This window comes from Gracilinanus agilis, chromosome 3, assembly GCF_016433145.1.
Source record: "Gracilinanus agilis isolate LMUSP501 chromosome 3, AgileGrace, whole genome shotgun sequence".
NCBI classification, from domain to species: domain Eukaryota; kingdom Metazoa; phylum Chordata; class Mammalia; order Didelphimorphia; family Didelphidae; genus Gracilinanus; species Gracilinanus agilis.
Window position 1 is genome coordinate 641,263,982 of NC_058132.1, and position 16,622 is coordinate 641,280,603.

The window sequence follows — 16,622 nt, forward strand, 5'->3', positions numbered from 1 at the left end:
AAATGCTAGTTGACTGAGTGATTGATTAAAATTCCTATACTGGTGTCAAACTCAAATAGAAATCATACATAAAGATCTTTGCAACCCACATATTGACTTAGAAAATCTCAAATTAACCTTATCTACATTAAATTAAAGGGCAACTAGGTGGCTTAGTGGACAGAGCACTGGACTTGGAGTCAGGGAGACCTGAGTTTGAATCTAGCCTCAGACACTTAATAATTGGTCACTTAACCTCTGTTGGCCTTCATGCACTGGAGAAAGCAATGACCAACCACTTCAGTGTCTTTGCCAAGAAAACCCCATGGTCAGTCTGATTTCCAGGGTCATGAAGGATCAGACATGACTGAATAACCACATTATATTTTTATTTATTCTGTTAAACGTTTCCTAATTACATTTTAATCTGGCTCTGGTCTGGGAGAGTTGTGTGCTGCACGGAGCCCCCAGGGACATGTTCACCATTTTCTTGAGTCCAATCCTCCAGGAGCTCTGCTTTAGAAGCAAACTTCCCAGCCAATGCCGGAGCATTTCTAGTCATTGGGATCTCACTACTTCACAAGGAAGTCTGTTCGTTATTATCATTGTTGGAAAGTATTCCTTGTTATGACTTCCTTTCACCCCCAGATCTCTGCCAGAGAAAGGAATGCAGACTGAGTCTGCTCATCTTCCACACAAGGGAGACAATGAAATGTAGGGCAGCTTTATGCGAGCTACCTTTCCAGTCCTCTCTCTCTCTTTGCTAAGGTGCCAGGCACGGGGAGTCTCTGGGGCCATGCCTCTCCTCCCCTATGGTTTGGTTATTTAATCACCCTCAGGAGCACCAGCACCCCACCTCCTCTCAAGCCTTCTCTAGCTGGTCCTCCTCATCCCCCTATTCTGTTCGGTGCTCAGCCTCTCTGAAGCCCCCTAACCCAGAAGCACAGTGACATTTCTAATTCACCAGAGCCACATGCATCCCTTTACTGTGCCATTCAATTTTCTTTTTATTATCTGTGCAGACCCATTATAATAGAAGAAAAGAAGAGAAACCCTCCAAAAGAGAGAGGGAATAATTACAAATGCGTGAGCTCTGGGCCAGATGAGGAGAACCACCCCCATCTTCCCCAATTGACACTGGACAGCTTTGGATATGATCGTGTTTCTTCATGAATTCAACCTAAAATTACCAGGCAAAACAGAGCTTATATTGGCAATGTAACTGGATGACAACTAATGATGTTGGAATCACAAGTTGGGGCAAGCTGCTTTAGACATTTCCCATGATGCCAAAGGTTAAAACAAGAAGCAAGATCTCCATTCTCACAAGAATTTGCCCCACATAGATTTGCTGAGCTCAAACTACAGTTCCAGCATCAACTTTCAGACTTTGATACGAGTGAAAAAGAAACCTTCATATCTCAAAATCCATTTAACCAGACAATTCAGGAGCTTCTACGGAAACTTCAATGGGAAGTGATTGCCCTATGATGGAGTGATGTTTTCAAAGGCAAATATCAAGAAAGGGCTCCATTAAAGTCACCTTCTGGGGGACTGAGAGCACTATTTGGCAGCACTTGAGTGAAAATACATTTTCAAAGATGAAATACATAAAATCTTATTACAGATTAGCATTAGCAGATGGCCATTTGCAATCAGTTTTGATGATGGGGAATACTATCTGAACCCCAACTAAGCATAGCATTGTCCCCCAAAACTCCATTTTTCTCCTTAGTAGACCCTTATAACAAAATATTGTACTTAATTGTTATTAGTGTATTTTTATTTTCCAGAAATTGGGTTTTTTTCTCCTCATATGAGGACTGAGGTAATATCCTCCATTTCTCCTTTTGGTCCACAAAGCCCAAAGTATTCACTTTCTGGCCTTTTACAAAAAAGTTTGCTCTGTTCCTAGACTACTTTGACTTAGGGCGAGAAAATTCCTTGTCCTCTAGCTTAGCTCCCATGGGGAATCCTATACTGCCAAAATTCTCCAGGAAAAGAGGAATCTGATCCCCATCCCCCAAGCCACCCAGAGCTAGGTTGAGACTAGGCACGGGAGCTTAATTTTATTCTCAAGCCTTTTTTCATTGGAATGTATGACCTAGTGTACAAGACCCAAAGTTACTGGAAGGAGGAGAGATCTCAGTCCTTCACCTTCCTGCCTCACCACCCTCCTGCCTTTATCATGGATCTTGATCAGCACGAAAATCCCCTGCCTTGGGATCTGTTGTGAGGAAGATTAGTTAATTGATTAAGTATTAAGGTTGACCTAGCAGGAAGGCTGGAGCATTCCAGGATAGAATGAAGGGGCAGGAAGTAGGTGCCTGTGCCCTGAGAGAGAGACTCCATTAGTGGTGGGCAAACTGTTGCCAGCCCAGGGAGATCTCAGACCCTGCTTCCTGATTTCCTTGGGATCCTGAGTGGAGGTGGATTTCCAGCAGGAGGAGAAGACCTACAGAGCAGAACCAAGCAGAGGAGGTGTTTGAGACCTGGTGGACAGCACCTCAAGTTCACTCACTCTACTTGGTATCTTGGACCACCTAGGATTTTGGCATCCTGTGAACCTCTTTGGAAACCTGTGAGAACCCTCAAAGCCACCCCTCTGATCCATAGCTGTGCTGTTCAAGTCTGGCTGTTTCCAGACTTGAATCAGCTTCCCAGAGACTGCACTGCTCCTTGGGCCCTGCCTGCTTAGATCACTAGATTAGAGTAGGGAAATCCTCCCCTTGCCCCTGTGGGGTTGTCTTTTAGGGTTTAAGTATAGAAATCCCTTTCCCACCTCTATTTTAGTTAAATATAATTAAACTTGTTAAAACCTTTACCTGCCTGTTGGTGTTCAAAGTCTCTGGCCCAGGGATGGCAGTTGGTCAACAGTTCCTTTGTCAGTTAGGAGCAGCTTAGCTGTTCTGCTCTCCCTGTCCTGGTCCTGTCTCTCCTAAACCCCAGTGTGTGGACCCACAATCATTTAGATTTATTATAACATCCCTGGTGTCTCCATTCTTTATTATCTTTTCTACAGATATGGCTGGAGTAAAACCTCTCCATCTCCCTCTGACTCGGCCAAGCCTCTTGTTTGCTTCTCCAGGATGCCCTTGTCCTGTTCCCCGGGTGTTATATTGTCTATGAATGCATCCTATCCCAGGTCTTCCAGCTCCCAGTCCCGAGGAGGGAGTCCAACCCCAGCCCTGCATGTCCATGGTGCCATGTTTTCTCTCTGGCTCCTCCTTTCATGTCCCTCCATCTCCCCCAGTTGCCTTTATGCTTTAAAATCTCCCTCCGCAGCCTTCCCTCTCCTTCACTTCGACGCCCCGAATCTGTGATTTTCGCTCCCTCCTTGCTCCCATCGAAGCATAGCCATTCTGTGCCCCATTTCCCTGAGGACTCTGATTCCTGCTTGGTCACAATGGTAGGCTGGGAATTGGTTAATAAACCAGATTAACTCATGTTGACTAGTGCTTAGGTTGCCAAATGTACATATATCCTTATCTCAGTCATAATCCCAGACATTGTGTAATGGAGAGAGATGACATCAATAGAGGGATGGACCTAGAGATGGAGATAAAGTTCAGCCTCACTACACTTGTCAGATGGGCTAAAAAGCATTATTGTGCCCATTTCGCAGATAATAGACTGACTCCCAAAAAAGGGAAGTTGGGCAGAAGAACCAGGACCCCCTCAGTCATTTGGCTTCCTAGCCCAGTGCTCTTGGCCCACCTCCACCCCCACCCAGGGGAGAATGTCAGACCCATTTGGGTCCCAAGAGCCCTGGATCATCATTAGATCTCTCTATAGTGGGAACCATCTCATGGGAGCCCAGGCCTGGCCACATGTCCTCAGCTGAGGCAGAGCCAGGAAGAACAGCCCCATCAACCCCAGAGGGGCAGGGAGGGCTCAGGCAAGCTCTCTGGGCTTGACATCCTGTCCCCAATGCTCAGCTCACATAGACGAGTCCTTGAAGCTATCTCAGCTTCAGATTCCTGCACTCTAAGCTGGGATCAGAAGACCTGGACCAGCTCCCCTTCAGGGCAAGGTGTGGATTTAGGGCTAGAAGGGAGCTCTGAGTCCAGATCCTTCATTTTAACGGGTGAGGAAACTGAGCCTCGGCGTCATGGAAGTGTAATGGGGAAAAGGGGTTTTGATTGGGTAAATATTAAAAGGTTGGTTTCCAGGGGATTGAATAATTATCAATCCCCAATTAAGAATAACCTCAAGTCAAAATGACTTTTATGGAAATTTATTTACAAAATATAGGAGAGAGTGGAAGTAGAGCAATGAGAAGAGGGTAAAATAAGAGATTTGTATTCAGGTCTGGGCTTTACTCCGGCAGGGCTCCAGAGGCCCAGCCAGAGTCTAAAAACCAATTAACAAAGGTTTTAGCCACAAGGGCTTCTCCCAATCAAGGGAGCCTCCCGGAGGCTAGTACCTCCAGGGAAGTTAAAGGAGTCAGCCTTCTTCACTCACCACATGTAGTTCTAAGAGAGAGATTTAAGAGCAGTCTCACCAAGGTCTCAGGGTCCCAGGTTCAGAACTCCTCCAGGTCCCAGCAATGAACAAGAAGAGAGTCCAGCTCACTGAGGTCTCTTTTTAAAGGAGCCTCTTTTGCGCCACTTCCTGTGCCTTCCTCTTAGTTTACGTGTCCGATCACAACAGACTCTTTTCTTAGGACTGCTCAGGAGGCAGCCAGTAAATTCTGATTCGTCACTCCCTCTAGCACACGTGGGTCACAGACCTCCCAAGGTGTGAGTAAAATGGATATGTTTTCACCTCTGTGGGCTGGTTTTCGAGGTGCCAAAGGGCCCGCCTGACCCAAACTCGGCGGGAACGTCTTCTATTTCCCAATCCTGAAGAGTGAGTGGGACCTTCCGAGACAGAGCTGGCAGAGGTGGATGCGCTCGAGGCAGACCATTTTCCTCTGGTTTATTTACAGGTTTCCTGGGGGCTTTGGTTCCCCCCGAGGACTCTCTTACAACAATGACTGACGTGGCCGTGTGCTTTGTACAATAACGCACGCGTGTGCCAGGCCAAATGTTCACCATCTCCAGGAGAGGGAGGGAAGGGCGGGTGGGCGGGAGGGAGGCAACTTGGATCTTTGAATTAAAAAAATAAATGACTCTGAGCCTGGTACACAGGAGGAAAAAAGAGTGGGGAAACGCCTTGGATCTGGCAGTCAGAAGAACAGCCACTTCTCAACTGTGTGATCCTAGCCAAGTCATTTAACCTCTGAGTTTCTTGTCTATAAGACAAAGAAAACAATCCCTCCCTCCCTGAGCCCCCTCCCTGCCAGTGCCTCCAGAGAGCCAGAGACCTCCTCTAATGGCATCCCCACCAGGACAGCCCTCTTGACTGGAGTAGTTGCATTAAATTGAGCACAAGAGAACTCCATGTTGGAAATTGAAAATGGCGTTGACTTAAACTACCTTCCTCCGCTGCACTAAGCAGATGTGGGCTGAGCTTGAGCTGAATCCACACCAGGGGACCTGTCATCCCTCGAGAGGGAGAGCCAACCTCATGGGCCTGCGAGTCCCCTCCCTTCGCCCTCCGGGGAGGATGGTGGGGATAGGCTCGTGCCCTGCTCTGGACAGACTCCGAAGGGGATTCCGTTCTGGGCTCCCCAGGCTTGGAACGATTCTGCAGGGCATTTTTTTAAGCCTTTCCTTCAGTCTTGGAATCAGTATTGTGAATTGGAAGGGAAGATGGCAAGGAGGACAGCAAAGGGCCCTGGGCTCTTTTCCTACAAGGGGAACCCCAATGGAGTCCGTACCCTGCCCTACCTTAGAGCCTGGATGAAGAATAAATGGGGAAACGAGCCAGTAGAAGTTCCAATAGGGTTAGTGAGTTAAATGCATTTCTTAGAATTTCTAGGACTGCCAAGGGCTTTACCAGTATAGTCACATTTGACCTCACAACCCTAAGAGGTAGAGGTAGCTATTGTCCCATTTTATAGGAGGGGAAACTGAGGCTGGGAGAGGTGCCTCACCCAGGCCTACAGCAGGACTTGAACTCCAGATCCTTTCTCCTTCATCACCTGACTTCTTGCATGCATTAAGCAGTCTGCGTGTGCCAGGAATTGTGGGCTAAGCCTGATGGAGACAAAGAAAAGCCCTTCAGGAGTTCCCAACCTAATGGTGGAAAAAAACGTGCCAACAGCTCCATACATCATACAAGAGGCATAAAACATAGACAGGAGGCAAACAGAGGGAAGGCACTTGCTTATGGGGTGGGGACCGAGGAGGGCCAGGAGGCAGAGGGAAGGCAGGAGAACGTTCCAGGCCTGAGAGAGAGCCAGGGAGAATGCTGGGAGTGAGCAGATGGAAGTCTGGTCAGTGGAACAGCCAGGAGGCCGGTGTCCCTGGGTCAAGCGTTACTTGTCCTTTGTCCTTTGCTTTTCCAGAGGACCGGTGACGTCCCAGGGTGACATCCTGACTGGGTTGTGAGAGGTTTATGGGAGGCAGAGCCGCGCAAAGTCCTCGGCCGCCCCCTCCCTTCCACAGTCATCCAAGTCCGACAAGAAGACGAGTCAGGAGGAGGCGGATGGCCCGGGATGCAAAGGATGAGCTGGGCTTCTCCAGTGTCTGACCAAGCTCGAAGCATTCCACAAAGCCTGCTGCGGCCTCCTTCGTGGCCTTGGAACAAATCATTCTCATCTGCCCATTCTCCCAGGCGGTGGGCGTGAGGAGTCTTCCCATGCTGGGGTCTTCTGGGGCATTCCAAGAGGGTTTGCTGCCCCTCCTCCTTTGGTGGCCAGCTGGCACCCAGCTCTCACCGGTGGCTCCATTTACTGGGGGGCGGCTCACCCAGTAAAACCATCTCCACAGACGGATGGAGCCAGGCTGAGGGAGGTCGTCAGCGAGCAGGCGAGGTCCGAGACGTCAGATGTCTGGAAAGGTGGAAGAGTGTGGGCGGATTCTGAAGGCTCTGAGTGCCCAACAGCTCTTGTGTTTGATACTGGGGTAATAGGGAGCCACTGAAGTTTACTGAGGAGAGGGGCGACAGGGTCAGAACTGAGCTTTAGGAAAGTCATTTTGGAGGCTGAAGAGAAGATGGCCTGGAGAAGGGGACACTTGGGGCACACAGAGCCGTCCTTAGGCTATTGCCGCAGTCTAAATGTGAGGCACAGGGGGGGCAGGGCCGAGGGGAGAAGGGGGTGCCCTAGAGAGATGCAGGGAAGGCAAAAATGGTTGGAATTGGCAACAGACTGGCTATGTGGCGAGTATGAGCGAGGCGCGCGATGCCTCGCTTGTGAGCCTGGACGGCGGCACCCTCAATAGAAAAGGGCAAGTCTGGAGGAGGACAAGGTCCGAATGGGCACGCAGAATAGTGTGTCCTGTGTTGGGCATGTTGAGTTTTAGGTAGCTGGGAAGCGTCCAGCTTAACGTGTCCACTAGGCAGCTTGAGGTGCCACATTGGAGGGCAGAAGAGAAGTCGGGGCTGGAGAGCCGAATGCATCGAGAAGGGAGCCGACGGGCTCACCGAGAGGGGAGAGAAGAGGCCCGGGACGAGATCTGTGGTCTAAGGAGGGAGGCAGAGAAGCAGCGGTCAGAGAGGCTGGAGGAGAGCCTGGCGGCGAGGCGGGGTGACTGCCGCAGGATCTGCGGTTGGAGTTTCTGCCATTCTTGGGGAAGACCTAATGAGGGCTGCCAGAGCCAGGCGAGAAGACAAGAAACCTTGCTGGGGAGAGCCGAGGCAGTAAACAAAGAGGGTCAAGCCTGGACACAAGAGAAAACTGGCCAGACGGCCCTGCAGCCAAGACCGAGGCCTTGAGCTCAGCCCAGCCCAGCCTGCCCAGCCCTTCCTACCAACGTCCACACGAGGAGGCCGGGGTCCCTTCCTCCTGGCCGCTGAGAGGCCCCAATGAGAGGCCACAGCAAGAGGCCACAGTGAGAGGCCACAGTGAGAGGCCATAGTGAGAGGCCACACTGAGAGGCCACAGTGAGAGGCCACAGTGAGAGGCCACACTGAGAGGCCACAGTGAGAGGCCACACTGAGAGGCCATAGTGAGAGGCCACAGTGAGAGGCCACAGTGAGAGGCCACACTGAGAGGCCACACCGAGAGGCCACACTGAGAGGCCCCAGTGAGAGGCCCCAGCGAGAGGCCATAGTGAGAGGCCACACTGAGAGGCCATAGTGAGAGGCCACACTGAGAGGCCACAGTGAGAGGCCACACTGAGAGGCCCCAGCGAGAGGCCATAGTGAGAGGCCACACTGAGAGGCCCCGGTGAGAGGCCACAGTGACCAGCTGGCAGTTTCCTCGCCCCGGACACAGCCACGCCAAAGCTGGTTTTCCCTAATACGCGGAGCTCCTTGTGGTCCTGGGGCAGATGATGCTTTTCCTCCTGGCCCCTTTCCTAGTTCACATGGCTTTGGGTCTTAATTAAAGGCTTAACTATGAGACTATCGAGGCTCTCGTGTGGCCTAGCAACGAAACGGATTCCAAGCGAGCTCTGGCCTATGAGTGGCCAATGCGGCCAGGCCGAAGGGCCAAGCGGCGCTGGGAGCAGGGAGGTCGCTGCCTTTGACGCTGCTCCCACCCGAGACACCTCCGGCTCTGTGGACTGCTCATCGCTTGTTTGCTCGCTGATTCCTTCCTCCACCAGGGAAGGAAGTTCCTGGCCGGGACTCCTGGCCGGACTCCCCAGCAGCACCCCACGGGTCCCACCTTCCACACTGCCTATTGGCTGAGGTCTCTGGGCCAGCTTCCTCATCTGAAGATGGGGGAGGATTCATGCTATCTAAGGCCCCTCCCAGCTCAAGACCAGGACAGAGAATGGCCTGAGTCAGAAGGCTTGGATTTAAACCTTATGGTAGGGGCAGCCGGGTAGCTCAGTGGATGGAGAGCCAGACCTAGAGACGGGAGGTCCTGGGTTCAAATTTGACCTCAGACACTTCCCAGCTGGGTGACCCTGGGCAAGTCACTTGACCCCCATGGCCCACCCTTCCCACTCTTCCTCCAAGGAACCAATACATAGAAGTTAAGGGTTTTAAAAAATAAAATAAAAATAAACTTATGGTAGAGCTGACTTTGTGTCCTGGAGTGAGCTGCTCTCCCGCCGTAGATCTTAATCTCTTCCTCTGTTAAGAAAAAAAGGGGGAGGGCGAGAGAGATCTAGAGGACCCACGACAAAAGGAACAAAGGAGATGCCGGGGACAACGATGGGGGTCAGGATGAGCTGGTTTAGTTCCCTGAGAATCTCATCTGCATGGACTAGTCAGAGCAGGGAGGGATTCCTGAAATGTGCCCACGGCAAGAATCCGTCTGTGAGCCACACACCTACGGAAAGCGTCTTCTGATCCTTAACTGGGTAACCCTGCATGAGGGAAGGGAAGGTGTTGCATCAAGTTTCTAAGGAGGAGGAGGAGGAGGAAGGGGATGCTCCAAGTAGGGAGGCCGAGGAAGAGGAAGGAGAAGGAGCGACGGGTTCCTCAAGGGCGAGCATGGAGGCTCCTTCTTTACTGTGGCTCCTCAGCACCAAGCACTGGGCTCAGCCTGTGTCCTGGGAGACACCCACCATTATGGACGAAGAGCCAACGAAGGAGCCTGAAGAGGAGCCATCAGAGAAGCAGGAAGAAGCCTGGGAAGGGCGACATCAGAGAAGCCTGGAGAGAAGAGAGCGTCCGAGGGACAGAGTCATCCCCAGCGTCCGACGCTGCATGGAGGCCAAGAAGGCTGGGCCTGAGAAAAGCCCCTTGGACTGACCGGCAGCCTGGGGAGAGAAATGGCTGAAGGCTGAGCGTTCAGGAGGGAGGCTGGGAGGCCTGGGCCGGTTTCTCAAGGCCGACAGCCACAAAAGGGAGGAGGCACGTGGAGGCTGGCCAGGGGGAGGCCGGGTCAAGTGAGGGCTCTTCTAGGCTAGCAGAGGCGCGGGCCTGCTTGGAGGCCGTAAGGAGGGAACCAGAAGACGGGGAGAGACTGGCAAATAGCGAGAGAGTGGCGACGGCAGAGGGGAGAGTCTGCTGGAGGGAGCACGCTGGAATGGAGTCACTCGTGCCCAGAGAGGGCTTTGCCTGGCAAGGAGAAGAGCCGCCTCAGCGAGTGAGACAAGAAGGAGGCAGAAGGCCCCGGAGCTGAGGGAGGAGAAAGCCGGAGAACAGAACAGAGAGCTCCCCGTGGTGAGGCGAGACCCTCCCTGAGAGTCTGGCAGGAGGGAGAGCCAGAGGAAGTCTGGGAAGGTCTGGAAAAGCCGCTGTGGTGAATGGGATGGGAAATCCAGAGGGGACGTCTAAACCGAGACAAGTGAAAGAGATGTTTATGTTAGAAATGATATGAATTATAACAAATATAACGTAATACCTAAAAAGTATAAATACAATAAAGTTATGCTCTGCCCTGGGGGTCATTTACAAGCCTCTTCCTCTTCACATCTTCGGCCAGTCATCTTTGATCTTCAAAATAGCCCTCATTCATTCATTCATCATTCATCACTCATTCATTCATCATTCATTCATTCATCATTCATTCATTCAAGGAGAGTTTAATACAATTCCTAGTAAAAGTGGGTGCTTAATAAATGCTTATTGAAGACACAGCTAGGTGGATCAGTGGATAGCGAGCCAGTCTTACAGGGAGGTCCTGGGTTCAAATCTGCTTTCAGATACTGTGTGACCCTGAGCAAGTCACTTAGCCCCAATGCCTAGCCCTTTGCTGCTCTTCTGCGCTGGAACCAAGAAACAGTATTGATTCTAAGATGGAAGGCAAGAGTTTGAATAAATAGAGATGTCTGTTGACCTGACTTGTGCCAGGCACTAGGAATGCAGAGCTGAAAGTGGAACAGCTCCCGCCCTCGAGTGGCTTCCATTCTTCTGGGGTGACCATGTAAGAGGGGGAGCTACAGAACTCACAAAGCAATAACGTGGCCACGCAAACGTGGAGGCGCAGGAGCGACCGAAGGGGCTTGTGGGGGAGGAAGTCCAGGGTGCAGAATCTCCATGTATACGTGCTCCAGTAAGTAAATACACGGCATCATTTGACAGAAGCACCAGAAAGTGGGGGATTCTTTTTCCTGTTTCACAGAAAGAAATTCCCCTCTGGACGAAGGAATCTTGGATAGAGCCAGTGAGGCCAGGCGGCCCCCCGACCACCTCCATACAGTCAGCTTTTCTTCTGCCCCAGGCCAGTCCCATAGAGTCGAGGCCCACCCACAAAAGGACGCAGCCCCTTTATTTTACAGGTGGGGAAACTGAGGCCCCTCAGAGTTGTTTTTGAGTAAGGCTGGGGCGTGCCAAGCCCGTGCTTCTGCGTGTTGTGATCGGGGCTGATGTGACTCAGGCAGGCCAACAGGGAGGAAAGCAGGTGCTGCACGGCACAACCCTTCTGGACTCCCAGTCTGGAAGGCGAAGGGCCCATCTCCAAGGAGCGGCTCCTCTTGGTTGCCACTCTGGAAACGAGAAGCAGGAAGCGAAACCAGGTCCTGAAGCTGCCACCCTCTAAGGCTCGGTTCATCCAGTTCTGTGGGCCCTGCACACACCCTCCCGTTGTCACATCCTGCCTGGCTCCGGGAGGCTCTGGCCTCCCTCCCACCATCCTCCCGGGCCTCCCAGGCTGGCCTCGCCAGATCTTTCCTGTGGCTGGCCCTTCTTTGCCCGGGGCCCTGCATGGGCATCTTGGGGGAGCCCCAAAGCTGAGGCCTCCAGGGAGCTCCCAGAGCTGGTAACAAGCACCCGCGGCTAAGGCAGCAGGAAGATGAGGCTGACAGCCTTCCGGGAGGTGCCAGCCTCTGGCCGTGCACAAGAACTAAACATCTACTTGGGAATGAATGAAGGCTGAGTCATCCCTGCTAGGCGTCTCACAGGAACAAATGCTTGTGGACTGACTGATTGATTGCTGACCCACTTGGAAAGGCCTTCTGGCCCAGACCTACTTCATTTGAGGCAACTGCCCAAAAGGGTTTCCTGGGACTTTTGTAGGCGGCGAGTTCTGTGGCCAGCACTCGGGGGATTCAGACTTACTTCAGCTCTCTCCCCTGAACTCCCTCCGGCTCCCACCCAATCGAGTCTCCTCCCTGCTCCCCAAGCTTGGAATTCCCTCGCTCCCACTCCGTATCTTCACACTGGCTGTCCCTCACTCCTGGAATACTCTCTTATGAGCAGGCTGCCAGAGTAAAAGGCAAGAAAAAGAAGGAAAGTGGGAAACAGCACGCTTCTATGGGTATTGCGAGTCCAGCTCTGGGGAGGCAGAGCATCCTCAGGGCCTTCGGAGTGGTCTGGCTGATCATCCCTAAAATACTGCGGCTCCCTCGTCCTGTGTTCTCCTGTGATCTGCTTCTGCTCCCTCCACCGGGCATCCGTTCGGCTAAGTCGTCCCAGGCCTCTCGGAAATCCTCCTGCTCGGCATTTCTTGTAGCACAACATCATCTACCCCAGCAGTTCAGCCACTCCTTGAGATTCCCTCAGTTTCTAATTCTTTGCTACCAAAAAAACACAACCAAAAAAAAGGGCTGCAATAAATACTTTTGTTCAGGGAGGTCCTTTCCCATTTTTTTGGCTTCTGTGGGATACATTCCTATTCGTGTTATAGCCAGTCAAAGGGTCTGCATAGTTACACAGCCCTTTGGGCATCTTTCAGAATTGTTCTGAATGGTTGGCTGGCTCGCCAAAGCACCAAAGGTGCATTCCAGGCCCTGCTCTTCCCCATCCCTCCAGCATTTCCCCTTTTCCTTTTCTGACATGTTAGCTTATCTGATAAGTGTGAGGTGGTATCTCAGAGTTGTCTTAATTTGCATCTCTCTCATGAATAGTGATTTAGAGAATTTTTGTTCATGTCACTATGGTGGGCTGAGTCATAGGAGCTCTCATTTATTTATTTATTTGTCTGTCTGTTTATTTTTTTATTTATTTGTTTGTTTATTTTTTAAACCCTCACCTTCCATCTTGGAGTCAATACTGTGTATTGGCTCCAAGGCAGAAGAGTGGTTAGGGCTAGGCAATGGGGGTCAAGTGACTTGCCCAGGGTCACACAGCCAGGGAGTGTCTGAGACCAGATTTGAACCCAGGACCTCCCGTCTCTAGGCCTGGCTCTCCATCCACTGAGCTACCCAGTTGCCCACCCATTTTTCTTTCTTTTTTTTTTTTCAAAAAAACATTTTAAATTATGTATAGTTTTTTAACATTTAAAAATTTTTTAAGTCCAAATTCTCTTCTTCCCTCCTTCCCCTCCCCCTCATAGAGAAGGCAAGCAAATAGAGGTCATAAATGTGCAGTCATGCAAAACAGATCTCCGTATAAGTCTTGTTGTGAAAGAAAACATACAAGAAAAATAAATAAAGCTTTTTTAAAAGTCTGCTTTGATCTGCATTCAGACTCCACCAGGGCTTTCTCTGAGGGTGGACAGCATTTTTCATCATGAATCCTTTGGAATTGTCTGGGGTCTTTGTTTTGCTGAGAAGAGTCGAGTCATTCCCAGCTGATCACAGTCGTTTATTGCTGTCGCCATGTCCAGCGCTCTCCTGCTCCCACTCACTTCACTTTGCGTCAGTTCACGCAAGTCCTCCCAGGATTTTCTGAAAACACCCGAGTGCGTATCATCACGACCACACACCAGCCTTCCCCGATCGATGGGTGTCTCCTCCATTTCCATTTCTTTGCCCATACAAAAGCTGCTGCTAGAAATATTTTTACACAGGTTTCATTTTTTCCTTAAACTTCAAGTTTCTCTGTAATAAAACAGACCTAGTAGTGGTATTGCCAGACCAAATCAAGGATATGCACAACTCTAGAGCCTTTGGGACATAGTTCTGAATCGCTCTGCCTGTGGTTGGAGGGGTTTGCAGCTCTACTAACAATGCACCAGTGTCCCAATTTTCCCACCTTCTCTTGCAATGTCTGTCATTTTCCTTTTCCGTCATACCAGCCAATCGGATGGATACAAGGCGGTACTTGCTCTAATCAGGCATGAATCAGAGCATTTTCTCACCTGACTAGATAGCTTGGATTTCTTCATCTGAAAAGTGCCTGTTCCTATCCTTTGAGCATTTGTCATGGGGGGAACTTCTGCCTCCCTTTAGTTTCCTCGAATTCTTCGCTTCTTCCAAGCGGAGTTCACGGGCACTTCCATGGAAAACCCTTGCTGATCTCCACAAGGAAACGTTCTCAGCCTCCTCTGCTCGCTTCAGAGATCGGGGGGTCCTACATACTACTTCTGTGTCTTTTTTTAGTCTTGTTTTTTTTCTTTTCCCCCCAATTACATGTGAAAACAATTTGGTTTTTGTATGTTCTAGCCCTTAGCCGAGCCCCCGACAGGCCGAGCACCCAGAGCTCAGGTCCAGAACAGGGAGAAACCTCGGGTCACCCAGGCCCCCTCCCTCCTTGTACGAGTGAAGAAACTGAGGCTGAGATGAGATAGGTGGTGAGCTCGCCCCCTGGTCTGTTTATCTGGCAAAGGGAAGCTCCTTGGGGACGGGCTCTTTGTCTCATTGTCCATCAGCCCCGAGCCTGTGTCTGGGCCTTGTGCATCGTCCTGGTTTGGCTGGTCTCCCCTGGGCGAAAGCGCCTTCTCTTGCCCCGTCGCTCTGCTGACTCCCTATCCCCATCTCCAATCGCCTTTCGGACTTACCTCGTTACCCTCCCCCAAAGCGCCCCCCACCTCACCTTTTACTGCCAAGGGCACCCCCTCCTCCCCGGCCCTCTGGCTCCCGGGGACGAATCATCCTGGGCTCCTCCCTCTCTCTCACGCCCGGGTCCAAGCTGTGGATTCCACCTTAAAGTATCTCCCCAATAGCCCCCTCCTCTCCGCTGACGGTGCCGCCGCCTCTCTCCTGAGCAGTTACTGCAGGAGCTGCTGGGGGTCTGCCTGCTCAAGTCTCCCCACTCCAGTCCATCCTCCATCGGGATGGTCCAGGCCCGTTAGCCTCCAACTCAATAAACTCCAGCGGCTCCCCGTGGCTCCCCGTGGCTCCCCGTGGCCTCCAGGATCAAACTCAAAACGTGTTTGACCTTCAAAGCCCTTCATAAGGCGAAGCCCCTCGCACTGGCCTCCTTGGGCTGTTCCCCAGACAAGACTCTCCATCTGTCAGCCATGGCTGGGCCTATTCTCTGGCCACCCCCATGCCCTAAACCCCTTCCTCCCCAGCTCCACTTACGGAGCTCCCCGGCCTTTCCCGGAAGCCTCCCTCTGTTCCCGCTGCGCTCGGCTCTTTCTTTCCTCTTTATCCGGTCTCCGGCTTGCCTTGTATGTGCTTGTTTGCACGCTGTGTGTCCTTTTCGGCGGATGCTCCTTGAGGGCACGGGCCGTCTTTGCCTCCTGTCGCCCCTCAAGCTCTTAGCACAGTGCCCAGGATGGGCCCCGGCTGTGTGGAGAGAAGAGCCTCCAAGGGAGGCAGAACAGACTCTCTCCTCCTCCCCCTTTCCACGGGGCTCTTTAGCTCCTGCCTGGAGGAGAAGCCGGAGGCTGCGGCCTCTCCTCGGAGAAAGGGGCCCCGAGCTCCAAACAGATCCGCCTGCTTCCTTAAACACCGTCAGTCTGAGGGGGATGGCGGGGACAAAGGAGCTTCCCATGGATCCGCCATGACTGGAGGGTTCGAGGCTGGACCCCTTCGCCCCCGAAATGCCCGGTCCACAGCGCACGTACACGGCAAGTCGGCTAGAAACCCGTTTGTCCAGGGAGGAGCAGAGCAGACGTCAGAGAAGGGACGTGGGAGAATGTCTACCTCGGCGCCCCTGGGAAAGGGCCCTGGGCGGCACCCGATTCCCCAGCTGGAGCGAGCAGACGGGGGCCAGAGAAGCGTGCCGGAAGCTGCCAGGATCTTAGTTAACAGCTGAGTGCCTAGACTTGGTGCCTCAGTGGGGTGGCAAAAAGAGGTGATGATTCTGTCTTCAAAGTTACCGTTCGAGGCTCGCCTCAGCCACGTTGCCTGCGTTCATCCATCGCTGACTCTCCTCTCGTGTCTTCCGAGACCTGAAGCAGGCTTGGCCTCTTCCATCCGGCCTCCCAAAGCCCTCCCAAGTGAAGATTCCAGAAGACTTGAAGCTTGACCAACCCCAGGAGCGTCCCCAGAGGGCCCGAAGAAGGCTGGAGCTCCCCCAAGTTCTCACCAACTGGGCAGGGCATTCGGGTCTACCACGAAGGAGAGACTCCCATCCCAACGGGCTCTGACACAGGGGTTCCCGAAATACTGAGTGAGTGAGTGAGTGAGTGAGACTCCTTCCCTCTTCAAGAGTTACCCGGAACCCTGAGAGGTAACTCCACTGGCCCAGGGTCACGCGATGTCTGCCAAGGCTTGGACTGACTCCGGGGCCAGCCAGCCCTCTGGTCACTGCCTTGGAAACTCCACTTGAGGCCTCTCCGCCACACATCCTTCTCTGCCTTAGAGAAAGAGCTTTGGGCATCCCGTGACCTCCTGAGGACAACACCGAAGAGCCGAAGAGCCGGGGTCTTCCTGGGGCAGCTGGGGAGCAGCTGTCCGCTTCCCCCCTCACTCCCGACTTGGTAGGACCTGCCCCAGCTTGCAGTCTTTATAGTGCAGAGTCCCATCACGGCCCCATGAGAAGACATCTCAGGGCAGATATCACTTTGTCTGGTTTTGAGCGTTGGATTTTCCCTATGGAGGCTTTGCTTTGCTCTCCTCTCCTCTCCTCTCCTCTCCTCTCCTGTCCTCTCCTCTCCTCTCCTCTCCTCTTCTCTCCTCCCCTCTCCTCTCCTCTCCTCTCCT